The 27,942-nt window shown below is 40.1% G+C and overlaps 1 protein-coding gene across 2 annotated transcripts in view; it reads right to left on the bottom strand.

Moving 5' to 3' along the window:
• The window catches only part of Elovl5 (ELOVL fatty acid elongase 5), an 83,161-nt gene extending 57,015 nt beyond the window's left edge, over nt 1–26,146 (bottom strand). Inside the window, exon 1 of one of the 2 annotated variants that reach the window (XM_076858588.2) lies at nt 26,124–26,146. The gene's annotated coding sequence lies outside the window, so the exon portion shown is untranslated. Of the gene's footprint in view, nt 1–17,421; nt 17,642–26,123 lie in introns of those variants that run through there. The other variant, XM_076858587.2, reaches the window with a different exon arrangement.
• Nucleotides 26,147–27,942: the final 1,796 nt, after the last annotated feature.

Here is a 27,942-nt window from a genome sequence, read left to right as displayed (position 1 = left end):
AATAAGGAAAAAAAATGATATTTTAATAGCTAACTAAAAGGGGGTGGTCTTTTAAAATACAATAAAAAGAATCTATGTGCAGAAGGATTCTCAAAATGGAATCCAGTTAACCCTTAGGGTTCTGGGGCCTTTTTCAGGAGTTTGATGAGATAAAAGCAACTTTCATAATACTACCTTTTTATTTTCAGCTTTACACCATGGAAAAGAGCATGTAAAGAGAAATATCATGATGTGTGATATTTCAATGGTTTGCAGAAGCTGATAAAGGATTCAGCTGTCTTTCATTAAGCCAGAAATGCAAGGGACGGGCAAAAACACCTAGCATTGCTTGTTTTCACAAATAGGTTGTCTATGCTATCAGATAATGGATTATTACTTAAAATGGATTGGTAATGATTTAAAATTTTTATTTAAAAATAATTTTAAAATTAATTTCTAATAGGGTAAATATCAGCAGATATAAACCACATAAACCAAAGCTCTTCTTGATAATTTTTAAAAGTACAGGTCATAAGACCAAGAAGTTTCACAGCTGTTGTATTAAGAACCGTGTATAGAATTTCTCCCCAAACATTTTGTTTCTAAAAAGAACATAAATTTACCTTCCATACTTAAAAATAAATATCATAAATGCACCTAAAATATTAGTCTTTATATTTCAGGAGTTAAACCTGGAGTACACAGTTTAAAAACAGAACACTTAGTACTTAAAATTTGTTAAAATCATCGTTTTGAAAATGAGCTAGCAATATTGAATCAAACTTACAATAAATTCATTATAATTAAAAGTATTTGTGAGATAATTAGTTCCCTACTAACTCATCAAATTATCACATATGTAGTGTGATATTAAGAGAAATTGGAAAGAACCAATCAAACAAGAGTGAGCTGAGTTTCACATTACTGTGCAGACATAAAAACAGTTATTTTAGCCAAAGCATGATACCAGCTCCCTTTCCAAATAAGGACACTCTCAGAAGTTTCCTGAGGCTAAACTGCATTAGATAGTACTACAAATAGAAAGGATTTAATTATCAATCTCTGCATAAATGCTCAAGCATTTATATCCACACATACCTATGAAAAGAGATAGAAGGGGGACAAAGCAGGGGATAGGAAAGAAGGAGAAAATGGATGAATGAATGAACAAATTAATAAGTAAGACAGGAAATTACATGACTTTTCTTTCTCCAAAATAAGAATTTGAAAATAACATTTCACCTGTTGGAGAACACTTTTCATGATTTGGAAAAGTATTTCTTTGCAAAAGCGCAGTGTCAATGAGAAGAAATCTTCAATGAAGCTCCACACCTACCTGCTATAAGGGTACATCACATATCCCCCTGAATATGAAGAAACTCAGTGCTTTTGACTAGAGCTCAGAGCATTCATCATCAGGTCACAGCCATACAAACATTTGCAGGTCTCTCCCTACAAAATGTTTTCTCTGTTTGCCTTTTGCAGATTGGAAAACAATACAGAGAAATGCTTATGAACCATATATATAGTCTAAAACAACTTGATTTAAATAAAGAAAAAAACCAATCTTGACTATTCACAGTGGATAGTACAGTTGAAACACTGAAGAACAGAACTGACCCATCTTTTCTTCCCCATATCATGGCTCAGTCATGCTGCATGTGGCTTATGCTTTGGGGGCTTTGTCTTATAGAGATGTGACTTATGTAAATGACAATCCACAATTTAGCACACAACAATCATATTTTAATCAAGTCAAAGGGAAGAGAATAGAAAGTTTAGCTGGTCAACTCAGAATGAATGGGACCTCTTGTTTCACCCTTATTCCCTTCCTGGAGGGTGAAACATAAGTAAAGATAATTGCAATTAAAGTGGTTTTCATGCAAGGCTATGGAAGTCATTCATTTATTAGTCATATCTCACATCTTTATAGGATTTAAAATTTTTACATTACATGCAGTACAGCTTTCATTGAAAAATCTTCCTTTCCACCTGTAAATTCAAATTACATGGTGAAGATGTCCTTAGGTAGGACAATGATCAAACAGAGAGAAACAGCATCAACAGACAGGTAGAGAGGCAAAGCAGTGCCACACATGGTGGTGTAATCCCGGCTACTCAGGAGGCTGAGGAGGAAGGGTGCAATCTTGAGGCCAGCCTTAGCAACTTCCCTGTCTCAAAATGAAAAATGTAAAAAGAGCTGGAAAACAGCTCAGTGGAAAGCTTCCCTAGGTTTAAACCTCAGTGCCAAAAAAAAGAAAGAAAAGAAAAGGTAGGAGAGGGAGAGGGGCAAGGTGATATCACAGGAAAAAAAAAAAAAATCTCCAGTGCCAAAGTTGCTCTAAAATAATTTCATTTCTCATTTCTAGGGATACAGAGACTAACTTTAATCACTATAGCCAAGTTAATTATGAAGAAGAAAGGAATTCTAAAACCCAGGAATTGCAAAACATGTAAAAATGTTATATCAAGTAGCTTCCATTTCCTCTTTTCCAGTACACCATAAAGTGTAGTTTGGGCTTCTACCATCACTACCCTCAGCAGAGCCTGTGACCAGATGAGACTAGGTGACAAAGGAACTGGAAGCAGAGATGTTTCTGGAAAGAAGACCAGTAGCACTGGGAAAAATAGGCAAGGGAAAGCTACAGAATTGTTTTTAGCTCATTTTAATTTACTAATTAGTATTAACTTATTATATTTTATGCATTAAAAGCTCAAGGGTATAGAATTCAAAATTGCAGCAAAAGTAATTTAGGTTGAACACTAGGAAAAAAGGCAGGTGTGATACTGTTGTACACAGTCATGCACTACCACAATGATGTTCAGTTAATGATGAACCACACATACAAAGGGGGTCCATCCAAAGGAACATACTGGAACTAACCGTAACAGAGCCAGAAACTTCCAATCACCCAGTGATATCATGGCTGTCATAAAGTCCTAGTGCCACATGTGAGTTCTAGACTCACATGTCTGGGTTGATACTGGTATAAACACACCTGCTGTACTGCCAGTCTTGTAAAAGCACACAATCATGTAAGTACATAACACTTGGTAAGGAAAATAACTATATTACTGGTTTATAGATTTGCATTATACTTATTATTTTAGAGTACACCCCTTTTGCATACAATGTGAAGCAATGCATGTACCATGTTACACTGGCAGCAGCCTCTTCCATCTCTTACAATCTCTTGGCTACATCTCCTGTATCTCTTCATTGACTTATACTATCTAGGTTTGTGGAAGTACACTCTATGATGTTATAATTCACTAATATATAATTCACTAATGATGCATTTCTGAAAAGCATCACCATTAAGCAATTTGTGACTATGTAGTTTGGTTTTCCTCTGTAATTCCTGGCTTATATGTTCCACTACCCTTTCTAAATCACTAGAACAATGAGGTTAAAGTATTTGGATTTTTGCCCTTGGTTCTTGAAGCAGCTTCAGAATGATAAAGGACAGTCAGTCTTTTGCTGTAATGTTGGGGCACTTCAGGCCTCAGAAAGCAAAGTCTCCCTCTGACGCATCCCTGACACCATTTCATCTGTTCCTTTTCCTGCCCAAGGACAATTTCTCTTTCTCAAAGCAGGTCACAGAAACCAAAAAACATACCCATCTTCCCTAGCTTTTCTGTCTTGGAGCCAACCATAAAGAAATTCCCTGACCTGCCTCATCTGATAGCAGATCCTTAGTTTCCAAAGAGGTCCTCTCCCACACCTGGAAGGAAGGAATGCTGCAGAAAGGCCAAGAAGAATCTGAACAGACAGGTCTTGCTGGGTCTCCCCACTCAGCCTATTCATATGGACCATACTCTTTGGTCCAATTACATTTCTACACTTGAAGCCTCCACAAATCCCAAAGAACAAATTTCCAGGAGCTTCTGCACAGCTGAACCCAAGAAGGCTCACTGGAAGGTAAACAAGAATTCATCCACATGTGGGGAGGTGGACACACGATTCCATATGCAGCCTTAATTTTTCTTTGCCTATAACTTGAATCATTCACAGGTAATGGGGATTAGGACACAGACATTGGCTACAGTGGATGTGGTTTGTCTCCCAAGGGTTCTTGTGTTGGAAGCTTGGTTCCCAGGGTATCAATATGAGAAGTGTAGAGCCTAGGGGAAAGTAATTAGGTTGTTGGGGGCACTGCTTTCAGAAAGGACTGATGCACTTCTTTCAGGGACCCTGTGAAAATGGGTTGTTATAAAAAGAGCAGGGCTATTCCCCTCCCTGCTAACTGGTTTTCTGTCCTCTTATCTCACCCTCTTGCATGTGTTCCCACCATGATATCATGTGCCATGTTGTAAGGCAGCCAAGGGAAACCTCAACCAGAGGCACAACCAATGTAGCCACCCAATCTTGAATTTTCTACCTGTGAGCTAAATAAACCTCTTATAAAAACAACAACAACAACAAAAACTCTTTTTAATTTTCTTTACTTATTTTTACAATGCTGGGGATCAAACCTACAGCATCATGCACAATAGGCAAGCTCTCTACTTCTCAGCTATATCCTTACCCCAAACCTCTTTTCTTTATACATGACCCAGGTTTGTGTATTTTGATAAAGCCACAGAAAATGGACTAATATAATTAATATAATATCAGTTACATAATAACATAGCCTCCTTGGGTTCAACTGTGCAAAAGCTCCTGGAAACCTGTTCTTTGGGATTTGTGGAGGCTTCAAGTGTAGAAATGTGACTGGACAAAAAGAGTATAGTCCATGTGAATAGGCTGAGTGGGGAAACCCAGCAAGGCCTGTCTGTTCAGATTCTTCTTGGCCTCTCTCTGCAGCATTCCTTCCTTCCAGGTGTGGGGCAGAACCCCTTCGGAAATGAGCAACTTAGGATCTGCTATCAGATGAGGCAGGTCAGGGAATTTCTTTATGGTTGGCTCCAAGACAGAAAAGCTAGGGAAGACGGGTATGTTTTTTGGTTTCTTGGGGGGAAGGGGAGGGGCTTATTCTGATGACCACAGCCACCAACTTGTGAAAGGCAACTGCCTAATAAATACAGATCTTAGTATTTAAAAGTCTGCATTAGTCCTTTCATAACAAATATTAACTGGCTTCCTGTTGCTAAAGAATTAAGTCTAGGCAGGCATGGTGGCTCTGCAGCTCGGGAGTCTGAGACAGAAGGATCTCAAGTTCAAAGCCAGCTTCAGCAACAGCAAGGCTCTAAGCAAACTCAGTGAGACCCTCTCTCTAAATAAAATACAAAATAGGGCTGGGATGTGGCTCTGTGGTTGAGTGCCCTGAGTTCAATCCCTGGTACCAAAAAAAAAAAAGAGGGGGGGGGGGAGAGAATTAAGTCTAAATCACTTACAAACTCTTCCCTGCTTCCCCCAGTGCTGGGATTATCGAACCCAGGGCCTTACATATGCTAGGCAAGGGCTCTGCCACTGAGGTACATCCTTAGCCCACTGAACCACTTATGTTAAAGTAAAGCCCTTCACGGTTTCAAAATATGTCTACAGCATTATCTTACACTGCTTCGTAGAAGTACTCTAGAACTATACACAGATCACAAATGTAAGGAGCACCCAAAATACCCTGAGCTTCTTCCCCACGGATCCTCATGTAATTTGCCCTCTCCATTCTATCCCAATTAAACATCACCCACCTTCCACAGCTGTCTTGCTTTCCCTGCCAGAAGTGAATTATGCTTTCTCCAAATTGTCCACAATGCTGCTTCCCCAAATTTAGATCACTGGATAGTGACAGTAAAGGAAAGACTTTAGAAAGAGAAGGAGTTTCTGGTGTTGCTCTGTAGCTAGCTGTGTGACCCTAAGCAAGCCATTTAAAACTCTAAACTTGGTTTCATCATATGTAAAGTGAAAAGGTAGACCAAATTATTTCTAAATTCTTTCCCAGTCCCTAAGCTCTATGAGATTTATATCTACTTCTCTCAATCCCCAAAGTCACTATCTAATTAAGGCTACGATCATGTCTCAATTGGATTCATACACTCCCATCCCAATGGATCTTTCTTGCCTTCAGTCTTTTGTTGTTTTGACCCCAAAAGCATATTTCTGGGTTATTCACCTGCCCAAAGCCAGTAAAAGGCTTTTAGGAAAATGTACAGACTCCTCAGTGTTGTTCCCTATGCTTACATAAGGCTCCTGCTTCTCTGTTTTCCTCCCTGGCTGTCAGGTTCCTCACGTGCTCCTCAATTGCCCTCATGTGCTCCTCAATCGCCCACACCTGCCCAATTCCTCTTTCCACCGAACAGATTCAGTACCCTGAATCTGCAGTATCCTTCCTGATTGCTCCATGGCACTCCTCATTACTCTACCACAAACTTTGTCACTTCATCGTCCATATCTGTTCCTTTTGTCAGCACCCTCCTCCAAACTCTAAATTCCAGGTAGGTGGAGACTCAGATCTTGTCCCTGCCTGTGGTACAGACTATGGGTTGTTACCCAATATACACAGCAGTAAAACTGTTAACTGTACGTGGATACCCAGAATCAAGACAAAATTTTGGAGCTGGGGATGTAGCTCAGTAGCAGAGCTTGTGGGAAGCCATTCTCGAACGTGATTGGGCATCTCCCGGATTGGGTGTGAGGCACTCTGACTAAACTGTGTCGGAGCTTTCCCCACCCTCTCCAGGTGCAGAGCCTGTCCCTGTGGGGGTGTGACTGACCACTGACCCTGAGGCCAATCACTGACCCTGACTTTGGAATGCTGCCCCCCTCGACCTTCATTGGATGGAATTTTCCCACGAATTTCTTGTTCCCCAATAAAAGGCCACTCCCTGGCGTGTTCTCTCTCTCTCTCTCTCTCTCTCTCTCTCTCTCTCTCTCTCTCTCTCTCTCTCTCTCTCTCCTGCTAGCCCTGAGTAAGCCTTGCTGCCCTACCGGGTGGTTCGAGGTATGAGCCAAAGAGGTGAGAGCCGTCTTGGACCTGGTCATAGAAAAAGGTAATTGAGTCTGTGTGTTTATTTTGATCTCACTAGTTAACTTTTATGCCACAAACCTCTTTAATGAAACCAGTGCGCTGGTTGCATGGTGGAAGAGCTCTTGCCTAACATGCAAAAGGTCCTAGGTTCAATCCCCAGAACTGCAAAAGAGGAAGGGAAAAAAAGGGAAAGAAAGGGAAAAAGAAGGGAAAGAAAAAAGAAAAGATGAAATTTTTCTAGCCTCTTGCAGCTTCATGTGGCCACATTTTCAAGTTCTAGCCAATAAGACATAAGCAAAAGTACACAGGAGCAGTTTCAGGGAATTTCCCTTTTAAGGAAGTGCCATTCATGTTTCTTCTACTTTCTGTCTCTTCTCCCATTCTGCTACCTGTAAGATGGAAGTCACACACTAAGACTGATGTATAGTTAGCTAGAAGCAGCTTACAAAGGGTTAAACCAACCCTAGAACATTTACCAGTACACTACCACATACTTGGGGATCCTATAATTGATCCACTATTAATTTGGGGAATTCCCCATCATTTGTTGCCAAACCTAACTGCAACATACATAGTCAACATCTGCAGTATCAGTAATTAGTTATTTACTGATTCAAGTAAAAACTGTCACCTTTTCTATTGCGTCATCTTTTTGTTGCTAAGTGTACTGTCATGTCTCTGCAGTATCTATGTTCCTTAGCAGAAAGCAGTACACAGAATTGTAAGCCATCAATAAATTAATGGCCAAGTGGCTACTGAAACAGGCTTTTTCCATGTATGTGATCTACTTTAAGCTCAATGTTGCTTTCAATCAAAATGAGATTTAAAGAGTGGGTTTCCACTATTATTTTACTCATGGAATACTTGGGTGCTTAGACACCAGAATTGACTCATTTCCTTTCGTGGGCATAGTACCACCAGAGTAGTCTATCATTGGCACATTCTACCTTAAAATTCTATAAGGTAATATGCAAATAAGCACATCACCTCTGCTTCTGGGTAGGTGGAATGAGCATCTAGCAATCTAAAGCGTTCTACTCCTTCAGGCTGGAAGCATGGAAGCTCCTGCCAGAGTCTACTGCCCAGTTAAGCTACTCGTGAAGTATAACATATCTCAGGCTATCAAGGCATATTCAGTTTCACACAGCCACTAGTGCAGATTACAAAACCGATAATATCTGAAAGGTACATGTTTATCTAGAGCACTAATTATGCACATTAATTGCTAAATACCTATACCACCTGCTAGACAGTATGTGGGTACTGGGATAAGAGATAAACATGCCAGACAAATTCCTAGGAATCAAGGAAATGAAAGCACTGGTCATTCTCACTTGAAGAATGAAAATGGTTGATGAAAGAAAAGGACCAAAGCATTGCTTCCAGCTTGATGGTTTGAACAAACTGATCGACAGTGATGATCCTGACCATGTTGGCCAATAGGAAAGGTTTGTGGGGCATCCAGGTAAACCTAGTTAATGAGGAGTTATGAATCTAGTACCCAGAAGAACATATGGTTACTTTCTCAGAAATAAACATCTGAGATGGACAATGGGTGAGTGGATAGAATCCTACAGATGTCATAAGCAGAAGAGCTAGTGAAATTTGGTCTTCCAACTGTACTTTGCAACTATTTACCTTAGTATTGAATTATGCGAGTCCCTTTAAAATAAGCCAGTCTCATTTCTCAAAAAGATGGTAAACTCAATCCTAAACTCTCTACCATGGCTCAGTAAAAAGCACCTAGTCAGGCTGGGGATGTAGTTCAGTGGTCAAGTGCATTGCCATTCTAGAATGCACAAAGCCCTGAGTTCAATCCCTGGCACCAAGAAAGAAAAAAGACAATCACCTATCTCACTGTCACTACAATCAGAGCCAACTTTCTTCAGGGTCACTGAGCTCATTCCAAACCCTCCTACTCCTTGCAAAAGAAACAAACAAACAAACAAAAAAAGCTGCTCTGAAAATGAAACTACCACTGCATTGTCCTGGAGAAACATGGAGGTCCTGAGACTCGGTCTTTATGGGGCTCTTTGGAGAAGTTTCCACCTGTTTCACAGGACAACTACCTGCTTGAAGGGAGCATTGTGTAGAAAAGACAATTGACAGACAATGCAGATAACAGACATGGAGATACTACACATGTTCTAAGGGCTCCCTTAAAGACTGGCTTGGAGATGCTGGCTCTATCTCCGTCATACTCTAAACATCTGAACCAACACACTGCAGCTGCAAATAGTTGGGAGACAAATAGTCAAGAGGCTTTTAAGCAACATATTTTCCTATGGGCAGCTACTTATAATTCTTATCTGACTGCAGTTTCATAACCTATGTGATCACTTGAATATTCAAAATAAATTATCATGTTCTCCAAACTAATCTGTAACAAAATGTACAAAGGCAGTATTACAGCCTTGGCTGAAATTAAAAGAAGGTTTAGAAATGTAATTAATATATAGTTTTGCACCCTCCCCCCAGTGTAAATGTCTTAAAAAGATTCTAACTCAAGCCTGTGTAATACAAGGAATATAACACAAAAACACATTTCTTTTTTTGAAAACGATCTAAAAATTTAAATTTTATAATTGTTGATTAGGTCTGGAGGTAAATGAGGAGGGAGAAGCATGAATAAAATGTACCCAAAAAATGTGGAATTTTTTAAAAGCAAACACAACCTAGTAATCATACATTCATCTTTTCTAGACAAGGTAGCCAAAGTCAACAGGGTATAATCACCTGGTCAGATTCCATGTTAATATGTAAGACATCATGTAAATATTGTAATTTTTTTAATTTTAGAAAATACGGTATTTTTAGCCATCACCATCTAATCAGAACTAGTTACTCTTATCCAGAAAGAAAACTCAGTTCTGAAAGAGTCTAGGAATCCTGAGACAACTAAAGGCAGGAAAGGTATCCAACACCCTGAATACTATGGCCCAACATGGCAGCCCTTAACAGGGTCTGTATCAGAATGACTTGGTAGGTGTTTCCAAAATACTCATATGACTTAAGCCTCCACCCAAAGGAAATTAGATGACCTAGAGATGAAAGCTCTCCCTAGGGGTTTTGGACACCTTTCCCTCCCTTCCCACACCTCTTAGGTCTTTTACACATCTTATATATCAAACCCAGATAGGGCTGGGGCCAGGTAAGGACACCAATGCTAGATTCCATAGGCTACTCAACTGGAGGCAGGACTTTTAAACACTGATTTCTCATACCAATAGAGTTCTATGTTTGTATCCCCCGCCCACTCCCAGTGCTGGGGATAGGACCCAGGGTTTTGTACAAGGTAGGCAAGTGCTCTACCACAGAGTTAATATCACCAGCTCTGCATTTCTGATGTCCAAAAACAAAGCACAATATTCAAAAGAATAGTAGGCAGGAAACAAAAGGTCACCCCTTTCAAGGACTGATCATAAATGTTATTCCCTACCAGCTCTCTTTGTCTAAATGTTTAATTACTATCCACAAAAGCCCTGTGTTGTTTGTACTATCAACCTCTCAGAATGTAATGATGAATAAGAAACTCAATTTTTAGTTGTTTCTTCTGATTTCTGAACCCAAGGCTGCAGATGCACATGACTATTTAGGTCTGACAGGCTACAGAAGAGCAGGGTGGCTATAAGCAGACTTCAGCCCACCTGTCTGGATTTGAATCCTGATTCTGTCATCTAATAGTTGTGCAGCTTTGGACAAGTGATGTAACCTTTCTGCACCTTAGTTTCCTTATCTGTATAACTGGGATCCCTACAACATGTGGTTTTGTGAGCACAAAATGAATTAATTTAGGTTGAGTACTTTGGAAAGATGCCTGGTATGTGACACTGAACAGTTATATTCAGAATCCCACAGAACAGTCTTGTTTTTTTTTTCTAAATCTGCCAAGTATTCCATTGTCCAAGTGTAGCACAACTTATTCTTCTAAAGGATATCTTCTCTAAGTCTTATAATCTTCCGTTATTGTAAATAATGACTTAATATCTTATATAAGATGTATCTTCTATCATGTTAATGAAGTTAGCCAATGCCTACTTAACTGTCATGCACAATACTCATCTATCAATACCCTCCACTGGGCACAGGTACTATGAGCTCCAAGTTCTAGATACGGCCTGAAGTCTCAAAGAAGAGGGATGATTTACCTGAGTCTACACAGACCTATGTGGCAGAGGAGGAACTCCACACAGATGTGTGGCTGCTAATCTGAACAGCATCATCTTCAATCCACTTCTTACATTACTTAAAAGAAGAATAAATGCTGGTATCTTACATCCAACTCAGATCCATAACAGGTAAATATTCAGAAGTTCTATCAGAAGCAAACTCAAATTCTCACTGGGTCATATCAACTAACAAATACAGCTGATCTGTAAATATTAAAGTAATTTGTTTCTTCTGCCACAGACTGAAGCAGAGGTACCCTGAACACACCCCTAGGGACATACACCACATTGCCCAAACTCCCAAGGAAGCAAATGAATAATTACTGAATTTGGTGTCCTGAGAACTATTCTTTGGGGAAGCAGAAATTCATAACAATCACTTTGTAATAGCATTTGCTGTGCCAAGGCAAAAGGGGAACAGTACTCTGGGGTTCAGAAACTCAGATAAAATATGTACTTGAGAGGCCAATTCTGCAGCAAGGCTTTAATTAGGGTCTGTTTAGTATGGGCTTACAAAAGATTAGTTCTGACAGGATGAAACTGTTGACTTGGAGAAAAGGAAAAGGCAAAGGTAGAACTTAGGAGAAATGGCACCTATAACCAGCATGTGCTAACAGGGGTGTGTTAGCTACTATAAGAATTATAGTTTAAAACTGTATGTATGTTTCAAGAAAATGGTTATTCTCAGGCAGTACAGAGGTGCATGCCTGTAATCCTAACTACTCAGGAGGCTGAAGTAGGAGAATCACAAGTTCGAGGCCAGCTTCAGCAACCTAGTGAGACCTTTTCTTGAAATTTTAAAAAATGTTAAAAAGGCAAGGAGGTGTGTAGCTCAGTGGTAGAGTGCCTCTGCATTCCATTTCTAGTACTGCCCATCCACCCACCCCCCCCCAAAAAAAGTTATTCTCTCAATTACAGAAAAAACAACAGTATCAGCACTAAAAATTGAAACAATTTCCTAAATCCCAGACAGTAAAAAAAGACATCAAAAAAAGGTACAAAAGACTACCTTAAAATATAAGGAATACTGCTGAGCCATAGCCACAGCCCCTTAAAATATAAGGAATACTAAGACATACTTTTGCCTGAAAACAATTACAAATGTACTGGCAGGGAAGAGGGAGGAGGAGCAAGAGTGGAATTAGTTTTTCTAAAAAAAAAAAAAAAAAAAAAAAAATCACCAAGTATGAATATTTTAAATCTAGGGGCTACACAATTCTAAGAGCAAGTGCCTACAAATGAACTAAAAATGTCCCCATGGAGGAAACATGTCAGTGAGAGCCCAGAAGGAACCAAAATATTTGGCGACAGCAACATTTATGGGTTGAAATTGGGGTTGGGTAGGTAGGGAGGTCCCATTACAGAAATTTAAAATTAGGTCAGATTCATATTTCTGTGACAATTTGCTTCACTATGCAAGATCTTCCTCAGCAGTTATGCTTTAACCCCTTAATAGTAAAAAACACTGACAGTTTGCTTCTGCTACTGCGATTTCCATCACCAACTCTGACATCATCTTCCTAAGATCTAAATGATATCCATTTTCATTTTTTATCCCTTGTCAAACAGAAACAAAAGATTTATTCTTGGTAAATGAAATGAAAATAAGAAATTTTAATCTTCCATTTTTGAAGAAAAGAAACCAATGCCCAGAGTTGATTTTCTCATGGTTGGTAGCAAATTAGGACAAGAAACCAGAACAACAGTCTGTTTCTATACAATAGGGCACCCTACCTACAATCATGTTTTGCAGTCTTCTTCAACTAAAGTTTTAATAAGCAGAAGATTAACCTATGTGCTTTACGTAATCCTGCATCAGGGGACTGTATTTACTTTAGTATCTATTATATGGACTATTATGTGAGGTAACTCATTTGATGGAAGGAGCCCAGGAGACTGATTCTTACTCCTGGCTCTGCTAGACACTATTTGTGTAAACTTCAATAATATTAGGGCTCTCCTTTTGCTCACCAATGCCATTTAACTCAAAGATATGAAAAGCACCCCATTTTTAGTAATATTAAAACATTGGAAAATACCTACAGTGATTTTAAGATCTGTTGGTTATAAGCTACATCTCTACCAAGAGGATAAAATGTGGAAAACCATTTAAGAACCGATGAAATAAAGTACCAATGTGTACTTGCACAAGAACCACCAAAAAAACCAACCTCTTAAGACAGAAGCTAACCACAAAGAATAGGAATCTAAACTCAAGAAGAAGAAATGGCCTTTTTGAATATCTAAACTGGGCTGTTAGGATATTTCCATCTGGTTTCAAAGTTTCCTCCTGTCTTTATAATGTCACTCCTATCCTTATAATATCATGCCTCTTCCACCACCCAGTCTTGGAATGCTCCTCCTCTGGTTGGCCCTTGAGTCCCAGTGGTCTCTAGGCCCTATCCTAAACACAATCTACTACAGTCACCTGTCTACAGTCTGTGTGACCATTGCTCCAGGTCAGACCTTGTCACTTCTAATAGCCTCTCTCCCCTCTTTACGTTCCCAGTCTCTGTCCTTGCTGATCCATCTTACATACTTTGACAACTCCTATTTCTGGAGCACATCACTCATAACTTACCCTCCTGGTTCAAAAGTTCAGTGGTATTCAATTAGCAAACACCTCAGGAAAGGGAACAGACTAGGGAGTCAAGATGATCTGGGCTGGATGCTTTGTGACCTTGGGCAAATACCTAAAATTTCTGAGTCTCCAGATCTTCATCTGTAAAGTGGGAATGTTCTAGTACCAATTAATGATAACTGAGATAAGTCCTCACAAAATGATCTATATAGGATCTTACACACAGTAAATAAAGTTAACCATTATTACTACACCAGTACCTTGCTTATCTAACCTTTTTTTTTCCACTTCTGTCCTCTCAGCATCAGCCAACTGGGCTACTTATTTCTTGCCCAATGATTCTGTACCTGTTTGCTCTCCAAATTCCCTCTTGCTTATAAAACAAGTCCTCATATTGATGCCTGCCAACTAAGATCCTCTACAACATGGAAGGTTAAATTTCAATGTCCATTCACTTCAGTTTAATTCAATTCAGTCACCTGTTTGGGTACTGACATCCTGGAAGACCTTACAGAAGACACTGTGGCTGACTTTCTATTGTTTTCCCAGGCTCTTCCTTAAGGTACAATAGCCAGCTAGGTGAGGTGAGATTCAACCTCACTTCTGGGATGGGTCCTAGATTATCAGATATTTACTGATAATCTATTATCAGATATATTCCAAGTTATTGCTTCAAGAAACCAAAGGTTTCTTCAAGACCTAGGCCAAAGCCCCCTCTTTGAAGATGTTGGGAAGAAAAGTTTTCTTGTGTTGCTGTAGTGCCAAGAAGGTCCAGTTAGTTGCTGGCAGTCATCTTATAAAATCAACCTAAGAACATAACCAATACCTAAGAGGACTCTTAAATACAAAGCCAAAGTCCTGCCTTCAAGGACTTTTCAGGGCAGGTGTGAGGTTAAACCTAATTGAATTTGGCTTTCTACCTCTTGCACCAAGAGCATCTTGACCAATTCAGCAGCTCAAGAAACTGATATGCCTAATGTGGATGGCTCTGCTATAAAGCTTTCCCAGATACACATAGACGAGTACCCCAGCAATATGCTTCTGACACCCCTTTGTTCAAAGTGTGTGTAAAAGGCTAAATCAGGAAGCCTTTGGAATCAGGAACTGTGTCATTCATCTTTGTATCTAAACACAACAAATAACTGACAGTTAATGGATTAATAAAAAAGAAACCATGTATGGGCTTTAAAAGGGGGAACAGATTTTAGGTAAAACTGAGACAACAAATGTTAATTTTGAATGGCTTAGGTTGGAACAAAATTAGATTTTTAACAAGGTATGTGAATGGCACACAGCAAACTGAACAAATAATCCTAGACAGGTGAAGGAGAAGGTATATTGCAAGAGGCAAAGTTTTGTGAATATGGAAAAGTCAGCTAACATCTCTAGGCTTTAGTTCTCAAGTGTAAAAAAAGAAGAAGAAGAAGAAAAGAAAAACAGGTGGGTGATAAAACTCACAGGGAGGTTATATAAATTATGTGTGGAAAACAAACCATTAGTAAGTATTTTCACAATAGTACCAGAAACAGAATAAATGCAAGGAAAAGACTTATAGGTAACTAATGGGAGGGTTAGACTATTGGTAACAGAAGAATTGGTAGATACAAAGAAATTAAAAAAAAATAATTACAAAATGTATCAGAAGAGGGAAAGTATAATGTCAGGAAGGAAAAAGGTAAAAGTATCTACTCACACTCTACAACCTTCCTCAGTTACCCTGAAGGAAGGTAAACAGTTTTGCCTTGATTTGTATAATTCAAGTTAGAATTAAGACATCCAAGGATAAGTACTCACCTCTACAAATAGGAGAACAAGCAATAATTATGTTGAGAGCAAAAGAGAAAGCAGTATTAAAAAAGAAAGACTTTTTCAAACATTAAAGATACAAAAATTAAGGTCTCTAACCAAAAGCTTCAGGAAAGAAAAGGAACCATTCATCAAATCAACCATTTGGCAGACCTGTGCTGGTCTCTTTCATTTGTATCATCTCTTGAAATCCATATAATAAATATGCAATGTGGACCCCCTCTCCCACTGATAGACAAAGAAATAGATTTACAGCGATGAGGATAGTATCTGAACATAGGAGATACTTTCCTTGAAAAATCTTGACAACCAAATTTTAATATGCTTTCTGCTTTCACTTTAATGCAGAGTCCTATCCCAGATTCTGTAAAATTATCCATCTAATATCCATAATATTTTTCCTTTTATCTTAAGTTAGGAATGGAATTTAAAAAAAAAAAAAAAGAGAGAGAGAGAGAGATTACAGAAAGTTTCTGGCAATGACTGGGTTAAGAATCTAAAAGGAAAATGAGCAACATTTCTCTTCCAAGGGCAGAGTCTTCCTGGAGAACCCCCAGCAGTCAGTGTCTGAGCTAACTAGAAAAGTGATCCATTTGTCCCCAATCGCAGATAAAAGCTAAAGTGTTTATACACAGCCACCTAATGCAAAACTATCTGTTTGAATGTGTAGATGAAGCACCAAGTGCTGCTGAGACGTGCAAGCAAAACAAGTGCAAACCAACAGGTTTTTGCCAAGTGGTTAGGGGAACGAATTACAAAACCTAACAAGCAACATTAGGTTTTCCGTACAACCCCATAAAACACTTCCTGCCACGGGTCCCGCTTAAAAAAAGGGGGGGCTGCTGGTTCCCCATCAAGCACCTCTCAGTTATCCAGCCAAGCACATAAGTTATACATTACATTCGAATAAAGAGGACACACAGAGACCCTTGCAAAACTCGGCGAAATGCATTCTCTAAATTTGCAATCAAGGAGCAAGATGATTTTAACTCACAATTAATTGTGAGGAGAGCAAACTGCCAAGTGCAAACGCACTGAACGGTTGCAAGACAGTTCAAAAAGAACAACTTTTGCTCTAGGCATTTCTACCTCCACCTCGAGTAAAGAAGTGGGAAGTCTCACTGGTATGTAAGGAGTAAAAGGGCACTTTTCCTAATAACTCACAACAAAACGCACCCCACAGCTCCCCAGGCTGAGGGCCGCTCCCGCGCCTTCCTCCCCACCTCTCCGAGGCCCGGACTCCCTAAAAGGGCCGCCCAGGTCGACAGCGAGTCCCCACCCTCTGGTTTTCCTATCAACCCCATCCCAGGGCTGCAGTTATCTGGTTTTAATAAAAACTGAAGTGGTCCCGAGCTAGCGGGTTTTCCTCAGAGGGGCGGAGGCAAAGGAAGAAGAGAAAAAGGCCGGAGGAGAGGATCGGCATCACTCCCTCCGCGAGCCCCACGCGAAGCTAGGGCAAACGCACCCGGCAGCAGGGTGCCCACCCGACCCACGTCCCCGCAGAGGCTCTGCGAATCATCCAGGTTTTGTTTCTCCTAAAGAAAAGCGCTGACAAGGAGGGAGAACTGGGCGCACAAACATATCCATCCTGCCTCTGGTCTCCTGCACTGTCTAGCCTCCGCGGCGTCTGTCAGCACGCAAAAGGGGCTGCCTGCGGTTCGCACGGCCAAACAGGTGCGACAGCATCCCGGTGGAAACCCCCGAGGCGCGCTACCTCAACCTGGGTGGCGGGGTGGGCTGCCGTGCGCTCCACCGCTGTACCCGCACCCGGGGTCCACGCTCCAGGGGCCGGGCTGCCCCCAGGAGCCGACCGGCTGGCGGAGCGAGCGGAGTTCTGGCCGAGCCGGCAGCTATTCCTCTGCACTAGGTTCGGGACCTAACAGCGGCTTGCAGCCCGCGTTCCGGCCGCGCGCTCGCGAGGGTGTCATGGCCGAGCGGCTGGCCCCGGCGAAGTTTCCTGGAGCTGACGGCTTACCTCTTGGCTTGAGGGACAGCAGCAGCTTGGAGAAGCAGCAAGGCGGCGGCAGGAGAGCCCTTGGCCAGCTGAAGCAGAGAGGATGTAGGAGGGAGGCACCGGTAGCGAGGATCCGCCGCGATGGGAAGAGGAAGGCGCCCGGTATCTACAATCAGAACGTGGGCTGACCGTGACGTCACAATGGCGCGGCCAGCCAATCCGGGCCCAAAGAATGAATCAAGCGCTATGATGTCATGGGGCTCCGGAGCCAATCCCCAGGCAATAGAACTTTCGTGATTGTAAATTCCAGAATCTGATGCAGTGGGGAGCAGACGCGGGGTTGGTCCCCCTTAGTTCACGTGTCTTCGGGCAATTTTGCCCTCTTTCTTCCTAATAAGCCTGCGTGGAACCCAGAGTCTGCGCAATAGCAGTAGTGAAGTTCCCAATGCCCTGAACTCTGATTCTTTTAATGCCAGTGACATTCTTTGGTAGTATTTGAGCGGCAGAAACCGACCCTCACAACGGTCTTTTCTACAACTCTGAATGGGAACCAGTTCTTGTTTTTAGCTGAAATAATTAAATGCCAACGGAGACCACTGGAGCAGTGGGCTGAAGTTAACAAAGCAATAACAAAACCATTCAAAACTCTTGTTACAACCTTAATTCCTTTTAGATAGATTTGTTGTGTGCTTTTCTTACGGATTTAGACTTTTTTTTTTTTTTAAGAGGTACTGCCACCTATGCCTACTGTATAAAATTATTTCAAAGGCGTTGTAAAAGAAGGAATGATGGTAGTGTGCAGGGTGCTGTTCAGCTGGGCAAATTTAAGCACTTAAAAGATACTCAGGCTGTTTTTCATTGATGTATGGGTAATATAAGGTCTTCATCATCCTAGTGTCCTACAATTTCCCCCATTTCAACCCTTCAAAATTTAGCCTTTCTTCTAGTGCCCCTTTTGCTGTATTTCTACTACTCAATGTCCAAGGACCCAAAACAGTCAATTGTTTAATATAGGCAAACTTATTCTTTTATATATTTACAAAGTAATGATTACCTTTTGCTAGCTGTGCTTCAGACAGTGGACCATTACCATAGAAATACTGGTATACAAACTACCTACAAATAGGTAATTCAAACATACACAAATAATTGAGATTATTAACAGTCATTCAATGCAACTTGCCAGCTACTACACAAGGCATTAGGGGGAAAGGGGGGGTTGGGGGAAGGATTCCCCGACCTTTAAAATTATAGAGTCAGAAAATAATTACAATGCAGAGTGGTAAATGCTACAATGGAATCAAATACACAGAAGTTTCTTTCAAGGGATATGTTGAAGGCATATTTTGTTGGTATAAAAGATTTCTGGGCATTTCCTGTATTTTTCACTCTTTGTGCAACAACAATACAAGACCAGAGGTGTCATACTAAATTTCTGTAACACTAAATTCCTGGTTTTTAAACTTTTTTTTTTCTTTTTTCAGTGGTACTGGAGATTAAACCCAGAGACACTCTACCACTGGGCTACCCATATCTATCTATCTATCTATCTCTCTCTCTCTCTCTCTCTCTCTCTCTCTATATATATATATATATATATATATATATATGCTTTTTTTTTTTTTTTTGAGACAGGGCCTTGCTAAATTGCTGAGGCTGACCTTGAACTTGTGATCTTCCTGCCTTAGCCCAGAGTTGCTGGGATTCTAGGCATGTACTCTGTGCTGGGCTATAAGTCTTATATTTAACAAGATTCCAAAAATCTCAAGTTTAACACCCTACTTAATTGTTTTTGTTTTTATCAGTAACATGTTTTAAGCCCATACTATCAAAATACCTATATTTTTTATTTTTAATTATAGATCATGTAACTATCAAACTATACATTGTGTGAAATGTTTTTTATTTTAAAATAGATATAAAGCTTTAATATTTTCTTTCCATCTCCTAAAATATACCTTTCACAGATAGCTGATATGAGTCTTGAATTCATTACAGCATTTATCACTTCACTGTAGCTATTTCCTGACTATATCATCTCACTCAGTCCGTAGGGTACATGTACTCCTCTTTAATTACCACTGCTTTAGGTTGTAAACTCCACTGGAAAGGAAAATATATCAGATTTTGCATGTTACTTATCTGCAGATCTACATTATAATCCCTGGTATATAATAAGAGCTCAATAAATATGTTTTGGGTAAGTAAATTAACTCTTACTCCCTCTCCCCAACTCCATCATCACCCTGGTGGTTCCATTTCCTGCTCCATAGTTCCAACCTTCTGTCAGATAGTCATATCCCAGGATTATTAATTTCTCTTGAACATAAATTAGTAAGGCCATGGTCTCATTCTTCCTCTAATCAGAGACCTAGAGTTCTCAATATACATAAGTCGGAAATTTGTGGGAAATTTTCCCTGCCCCAATAACTAATCTTACACACCAGAGTGAACATGACAATGGTATGAGTTACTCCATATTTCAGCATAATTTGCATTCTTGGGTAAAACTGCAGGAAACACGACAATTCAAATGACTGCTCAATTTTAACTGACCTATCATGTGATCTAGGATGCAGTGTGAATTAAAAAAAAACCCTGTAAGTCTTCTCTATTTCTTTATAGCATCTTTGTGGTAGTAACCCAGAAAATGATTGTTAATTATCTTCATTAAGAAACTATTTTCTTTTTCTCCTTATTTTTAAATTCTGGTAGCATTTTTCCTTTTACTCTTAATTTTTATCAGTAGGCTCAACTCTCCTCCAGCACACACTTCTCCAAGTGTATTTAAAGGTTGCTTCAGTGTTGCTTTTGAGAAAGAAAGTATTTATCATCCTGGGGAAGTTATTCTATTGTTAGAGCAGCTGCAGTTGAACAACAACAACAAAAAATACAATTGAAAGTTTCATTAGAATACAATCTATTTAGTAAACCTGCTGTTTTATTGGGAGTATTTGCATGATATAAGGAAACTTTTTACAAGATCTAAGCCTGTGTTTGTCTTTCAAAGTTGTCTAAAATATAGGCCAAGTATGAACTATTTTATGCTAAGGATGACACTATGTAGTCTCCATTGTTCCTACATTCCTCCTTCCCCCAGCCACTTCCTGTAACCTTACTTTCTTCTCTTATAATTTTTGTTTTCTGTTATCTTGCTGCCAGGGATTGCCATTGGCCCAGCATATCTTTGGATAAACTGGAGATTAAAGACAGTTTCCTTTCCTTCTCAGACCTTGGAATCTGTTCTGCACTACCATTGTTTCTTTGTCACTCCTTCTCTTCCTTCTGTTCAACAATGTGTACTGTAGTATATCTCTGTTCCTGTCCTTTGGTGTTCCACTTGACGAATGTCAGTTACTTGAAGGCCCTACCTGTACCTGGTCTGCCATGTCGTTTCCCCAGCAGATTTTTTGGCAAATAGCAGATGCTCAAAAATATCTACCAAATGAATGAACAACTTGTATTATTTCTGAATTCTCTAGCCTTTTCCTCTCCACTTCCTTTTGATACTCTGGGAGTGACTTGACAATGAAAGAGGTCTGGGTCTGCAGTCTTCTCTGTTTATATTGGCTTCAAGGTAATTTCAGAATTTTGGAATTCATCTAGACTGCTGATTTCCAAATGTATTTCTCCTGCTCATATCTTTCAGCCGAATGCCAGACTCAAATATTTAACTGCCTATTAATGTCTAAAAGGCGCCTCAAACTTAGTGTAATCAAAGATGATCTCTAGATTTCTCCCTATATCTGATCTTCCTCAGATGTGTAAATGATAACTCTATCAATAAAGTTTCTCAGGCCAATCCCCTTACGGTTATGTTTAACTCTCTCTCTCACCTATTACACCCAATGCATCAATTAAATCTTATTACTCAGTCTTCAAAATATATTGAGAATCTGTTCACTTTTCACTATCTCTACTACAATGATCTAGGTTAAGTTACTCTCAATCATTCCCCAAAGTTTTGCAATAGTTTCCTGTATTAGTCTGTTTTCAGTGGTTATCACAGAATACTTGAGTCTGGGAGATTTATAAATAGAGGCTTATTTAGCTTATGGTTCTGGAGAAGGGAAGATCAGGCATATAGTGAGGATCTTGTATTCTTCCACAACGTGGTGAAAAAGCTAAAGAGCAAGTGAGCACATTTGGAAGAAAAAAAAAAAGCAAGAGGTTCTGGGTTCCCTTTATAAGAACTCATTCTTGTGATAAAGGCATTAATCCCTTTTAACAACCTAACCACCTCTTTAAGGCCCCCCTCCCAACACCACCACAATAGCAAAAAAATTCAACATGTTTTTCAGAAGGGACAAGTCCTATCCAAAACAGAGCACCTCCTGACTAGATCTCTAGTTCTGCCTTTGTCTCTTATAGTCTATTGGGAACCCTGCTGCCAGAGTGATTTCTGTTAAAACCAAAGCTAAATCATATCACATGTTTGCTCAATACCATCGACCAACATCATGTCTCACCAGAGAATGAAAAACCAAGTCCTTACAGTGGCCCATAATGTCCTTCATGATTTATTAGTGCCTTGCCATTTCTCTGATTTTCTAAAGCTACTTGCCTTCTACCCACAATAACCTCCTCCTAATTCCTTGAATATACCAAACACTAAACTGCCTCAGGGTCTTTGCACTTACTGTTCCCCCATGCTTAAAATGATGTAACCCAGAAATTGCCAAGGCTTACATTTTTGTTTCATTCATTCATGCATAAATGTCATCTTGTTAGGGAGCAAAAACCCACTACGTTTAAATGTGCAACACTTCCCTATGCTTCCCACATTCAGAAACCCTTTTTCTCTGCTTAATTTTCACCTTTAGGGTATATCACTGTCTGACATACCTAGATTTCCTTTTTAATATTTATTTATTATCCCATCCCGCAAAAAGCTTACTGAGGGCACAGACTTTGTTCACAATTGTATCCCCAACACTTAGAACATTGGCTGGTACCTGGTAAGATCTAAATAAATATTTATTGAGTGGATAAATGAACAAATGAGTGAATGGATAATTGAAATGCAAATCACCAGGATATACTTTTTCAAGTACCATTTGGTCAAAAATTAAGTCAGAGAAATACCAACTACAATAATTTTAAAAATTTTAAAAATATAAGTTGCCACAGTCTGGCTGGGCACAAAAATCACAAGCCACTCAAACAGGAACAAATTTTATTTTTGAAACTCCCGCCAATGCCCTGTAAGCTCCCGGGAAATATGCCGACCCACACACACACACACACACACAGCGTTCTCCCGGACACCAACAGGAAATCCCTCCTCCAGAATTCCCTCCTACCACACTTCCCCAACCAATGGGAACTCTCCAGGAGTCCCTTAGCAGGCCAAGGTGGACAGCAGGGGTCTAATATCCATATGAATGCAGATCTTAACATAATCATATCATCTCAATGGCTTGCTGGCGTCACCTTTCAACCAAAATGCCATGCATCATACTACTTGGCTATGGCTCTTAGCAATAAGTATCATTTTTTTGTTCCCTATTACAATGATGATCAATTTCTCCTTCTACTTACTGATATTTTAAAATCTGAAAAGTTAACATGCTTACAACTGATGTTATGATGAAAAAAATATTAAATCTTAAGTTAGTATTATTCAGGGTAGCTTACTCTATATAAGTGAATCAATTATTATGAATATGAAGTACTTCCTCTAGAAATAGAAAATGTGATTATATTTATTTCAGTGAATCAAATTTGTAACCAAATCTTCTCCTTTTTATTATTTATAAAGTTCTAAGTTAATCCCCAATAGACTCTCATTTTATTCTTTCAACACCATATTGAGATGAGAAAATTGAACACTTGGAGAGAACTACCCATGGCTACAAAGCCAGTTAGTGTAAAATTAAAATTTGAATCAGCTTCAGTTCTCAACTTCTTCAAATGCTACAATAGGCTAAAGATAAGATTTTGGAACTAGGACAGAGTCTCAAGTGTTTTTTACTGTGTTGGTTATCAAAAGATACACTTCATAATTGCTTTATTTCATTTAATAACTACCTTTTTTTCTAATTTTTTGTGGTTAAAAATGACATGATATGATCTATCAGGTATATTTCAATGGAAGGAATTCAGTTATAAAACTTAAAAGTTGTAAAAGATACTCTATGAGCATACAATGGGGGCAATTTTAGATGGTTTAAAGCCTAGAAAATACAGAATACAGTATATATTACTTTTATATTTTATTGATGCATAAGATTAATTTTCTACTTAGTCTTAATCCACATATAATATTTTCCTTTTTCTCCTCGTATCTTCCTATTCTGTTTACTTCTCTGTGACCTAGAACAAAATGTTTCTCTCCTCCTTTCCCTATGACCAGAGCACTCTGTGAAGCTTTTGTTTTATCATGTATAATATTAATTAGTAATTGTTTCTTACATCTTTCTTCCGTAAGTCAAGGGCAGAAAAAAAAAAAAAAAGTGTCATTTATCTTTGTACCTCTAGCACGGTGCTGTGCCAGAACACAGCAGGCAAAAAACAAATGTTTATTAAGTCATACACTCAGAAGACCATTTACTGTCTTCATGATAAAGATAGCAAATAAGACTGTTTCAGGACATTCAAGAAAAATTTTTAGAGCCTCAAATTAATATAATTAGTTTATTGTGCTTTGCTTATGTGGTGGACAGTTTCTGATATGGCTCCAAATAATCTCTGCACCTGGGCTGGACCCAGTACCTTGCTTTTAGTAGATACAGCAATGGTACAAAATGGAATCATATTTCCTAATTAGGTTAGAAAAGAAGGTAACGCCTAGCTTATTGGCACTCTTTCTGTAGCCTCTTAGCAGTACACTTTGATCAAGCAAGGTGCCATCCATATTGGAGACACCCATGTGGCAAGGAACTAAGGTTGATCTCTTACCAACAGACAGCTAGGAACTGATGTCCTCAGTCTAACAGCCTATAAAGAACTGAATCCTGACAATGAATATGAAAGAACTTGACAGTGAACACTTCCCCAGGAAAGCCTTGAGATCATTATAAGTCTGGCCCATAACTTCATTGCAGTCTGTGAGATACTCTGAAGCAGAGAACCCTGGTAGGCAAACAATTGCCCTGATTCCTTACCTGCAAAAACTTTGAAATTAAAAAATGTGTCAGGCCACTAAATTTGGGGATAATTGGTTATTTGGAACAGACAATATCAATACTCTTACTTTTTAAAACAGAATCAGGAGAATTGAATTAAAGTTTACTTACTTTTCAGAATAATCAAGGTATAACTAATTTTTGATAATTAGATCAATATTCCAGTTAGAAGAATTCGGCTTTCCCAATATGGCTTCTCATGTCACAGGAAAACACTGGCAAGTGTAGATATTGATTGCCAAATGTCAAATAAATAAATAAATAAATAAATAAGGCAGAGATCAAGGTAGGCCATTAAACAAATAGTTTCTTCATTTTAAGACTTAGAAGAGACCATCATTTTCTAGTCCATATTCATAATATCATTAAACATTTTCTCAACTTAGCTAGTCAAGTGCCTCAAATTTTCACTTCATTCATCATTGTGAATTATGACCTTGCAGGTTACTATTATAACCAAACAAAATCAAACACAAACATCATATGGGAAGAATAATACATGTACTTTTTTTTCACTAATGGGTGGACCCAATTAGTTTATTGGATGCATCAATTAAGTAACTAGGTTCTGAAAGCCAGAAGAAAGCCTGGAAAGTTGGGTTGTGGTTAAATATTAATGAAAAATTCCCAAGGAGTAAGGATAAAGGGAGCCACCGAGGATGTATAAGATGGGCATAAAAGGACAGGACCAATATTCAGAAAGCATTCATGAATGCTCTGTTCACTTTTTAAGTTACCCTCTGTACCTAGGAGAATATCTAAAAGCCAGTGGATGCTAAGAACCTATTTACTGACTATTCTTTGGGGGAACTGGTGTGTATTTATGTGTGTGTAACTCAAATAATACAATACACGGTGAAAAGTGATGTGCTTTAGGAAATGTAAAAAATAATAGTAGTAGTAATAACAATAAAGGTGTGATGGAAATTCAGATGTTGAGAAGATGAGGAACATGGCACTGAAGCAACCAGGCTTCTGCAAAGGCTAACCATACACCATCCTCTTAAAACCACTCTCCTCCCCGCTTCCCAGGTCTCGCACATCTTTTCAAACAGGTCTGTTCTATCAATCTAACTATAATCGATATCTACTCTTTCCACTAGGCTACTTCGTTCACAGCACTTGTCACCATCTGTCACTGTTTGGCTTATTTTTACTCCCTATCTTCCCCATTATTAATGTTTCAGAATGATAGTCGACTTTGTTCCCCAGGGTCTGCTGGCATAAGCAATGCGCGCGCAACAGGTGCGTTTGGAATGACTAAAACTAAAATGCTGAATAAAAAAGGGGGTGCTGCAGCAGGGATAGAAAAAGCCTGGATGTCCAGCCACGGACTTCAACCTTAGTTCTCCCTCCAAGGAACCAGGCCACCTTTCCACGTCGTGCACCGAGCAACCCGGAGGGCGCCTCAGGGGTGGGGGCGCCCTTTGTCGGTAGCCCGAGAGGTGGACACAACCTCCCTCGCACCCAGCCCTCTCGCCCCCTCCGGTATCCGGACCGAGGTCCCTCGGGGGCCACCTTCCGGATCCCTGGAACCCGGCAGGGCCTACCCAACAACCGCGCCCGACTGCGGCTCCAGAACAGGAGCCCGCCCACCTGGACCCTTCTCTTCTCGCGGGGCGCGGGGACCGTTAACCGCCCGCGGCGTAGGGCGGTGCCGCTGTCGCCCCCGCGCCCCCCGGCGGCACCGCCCCGCTTCCCCGCCTCGGTCACCCCATTCATCCGGCGGCCGCACCCACCAATCACCGCGCACCAATGGCGCCTCATCTGGCGATGGGGCGGGGCCTTGCGGGGAGCGCGCTTGGCCCCGCCCGGCTCGAGCTGGCGCTCTGGCCGGGTTATTCCCGGGCAATGACCCGACCGAGTCCCGGCGATGACCCTGCTAAGGGGACATGGAACGGGGTGGGGGAGGCGCTGAGCGAGCTGTGCGGTCTAGGCAGCCCAGCTCTGCGATCGATAGGAGGCTGGTAGAGGCCTTGGGGCAAGAAAGCCAAGCGGCCCGGTTTGCTGGTGGCTGGATCCAAAGCCCAGAACATCCAGTCTGACGCTTAAGATGCTCTCGGTTCAAGATATGCTTGACTTGGGTGAAAGAGAAGAGGGGAGAAGAGGAAGCAAGAAAAGGTGCAGTGGGCAGCTCGGCCATCTGGTTTCAGGGAAAGGCCTCTGGAGAGAAGCCTTAAATAGTTACTCATCTTTCAGTCGTCTTTATAATCTGTGACTGGCATTGTAGACTTCGTCAATGCTTCTCCAGACTGCCTAAGGTGGGGATAAAACACAAAAAGTCTGCTGCTGAAGTAATCATTAAATTTGTTTTTTGTAAACTCAAAAAATGTATAATATTGCAAATGTTTCTCTTGGTGTATTTCATAAATAGGCTTCTTTTTCTTAGATTATCTTTTATAAAGCCTCACCAGGGAGGATAATAGGAGGAAATTTACTGGCTTTTCAGTTGTAGCCAAAGGTCATTCCCTTCTTATCCCTTCCCCCCAGGGGGAAAAAAAAAATCTTAAAGTCAAAATAGTTTGATCATAAACTGCTGCTAAATATTTTCACTTCTCATTTAATCCTCCTGATAAGTTTGTAGGAGCAAGTGTCACCAGTTTTAGATGATCAAACAAACTCATATACATCCAGCCAGGACATCGGTTTTAAGTTACAGAATGTAGGCCCTTTCCCTGCTTTGTTCTCCAGATCATGAAATTTCAGTCCTCAATAAATGGAAGGTGAAAGGGAATCTAATGCTCTTGGCATCCTTAATAAGGATGGTGCTTGTGACCAAGTGCAAGCTCTTCTTGGCGGTGGATTTGTTTCTTGAGAATTCAGTTAAGTACATAGTTTCCATGCCAGAACTTTGAGGGTTAGAAGGAAAGTTACTTTAGGCTCTTAAAGGCCAGGTTACATATGGGTTGATGCCTTTTGTAACCCCAGCCTGACCTAAAACAAACCCCTTTGGTTAAGTATTGCCAGCCCAGATGCTGGAATGCTGCCTAAGGCTTGTTTAGGGACTTCAGTCTTTGTGACAAATGGAGGACAGATCAGTGAGATTAGAGACAACAGTTTGAGGGGAAAGTACCAAACTGTGATAAAACTTTTAACTCTATCTGGTTGAACAGATGTGCCAAGTATATCTGCTCTATGTTTAATGCTCCAGGCACATAAAGATAGGTGAGAAAACTTTTCTGTCCACTGAAAAAAGATTACAATTGGGGTAGAGTCTATCAATGGATCAAGTCTACCTATAACTGGTAGAGGAAGGTAGCATATAAAGAGACAATAGATAAGTACAAGGCAAAAATTATGGTGGACGCAATGAACTTTGTTAGAACAGTAGAGGTCAAAATTCAGAGAAAAGAAAGGAGGTTCCTTAAGATTCCAAGCTGAGGACTTGGGGCTTTTCTACATCAAGCAGACAGAC

The sequence above is a fragment of the Callospermophilus lateralis genome, chromosome 6 (assembly GCF_048772815.1).
Source record: "Callospermophilus lateralis isolate mCalLat2 chromosome 6, mCalLat2.hap1, whole genome shotgun sequence".
Classification (NCBI taxonomy): Eukaryota; Metazoa; Chordata; class Mammalia; order Rodentia; family Sciuridae; genus Callospermophilus; species Callospermophilus lateralis.
This window is presented reverse-complemented; position numbering and strand designations above follow the sequence as displayed.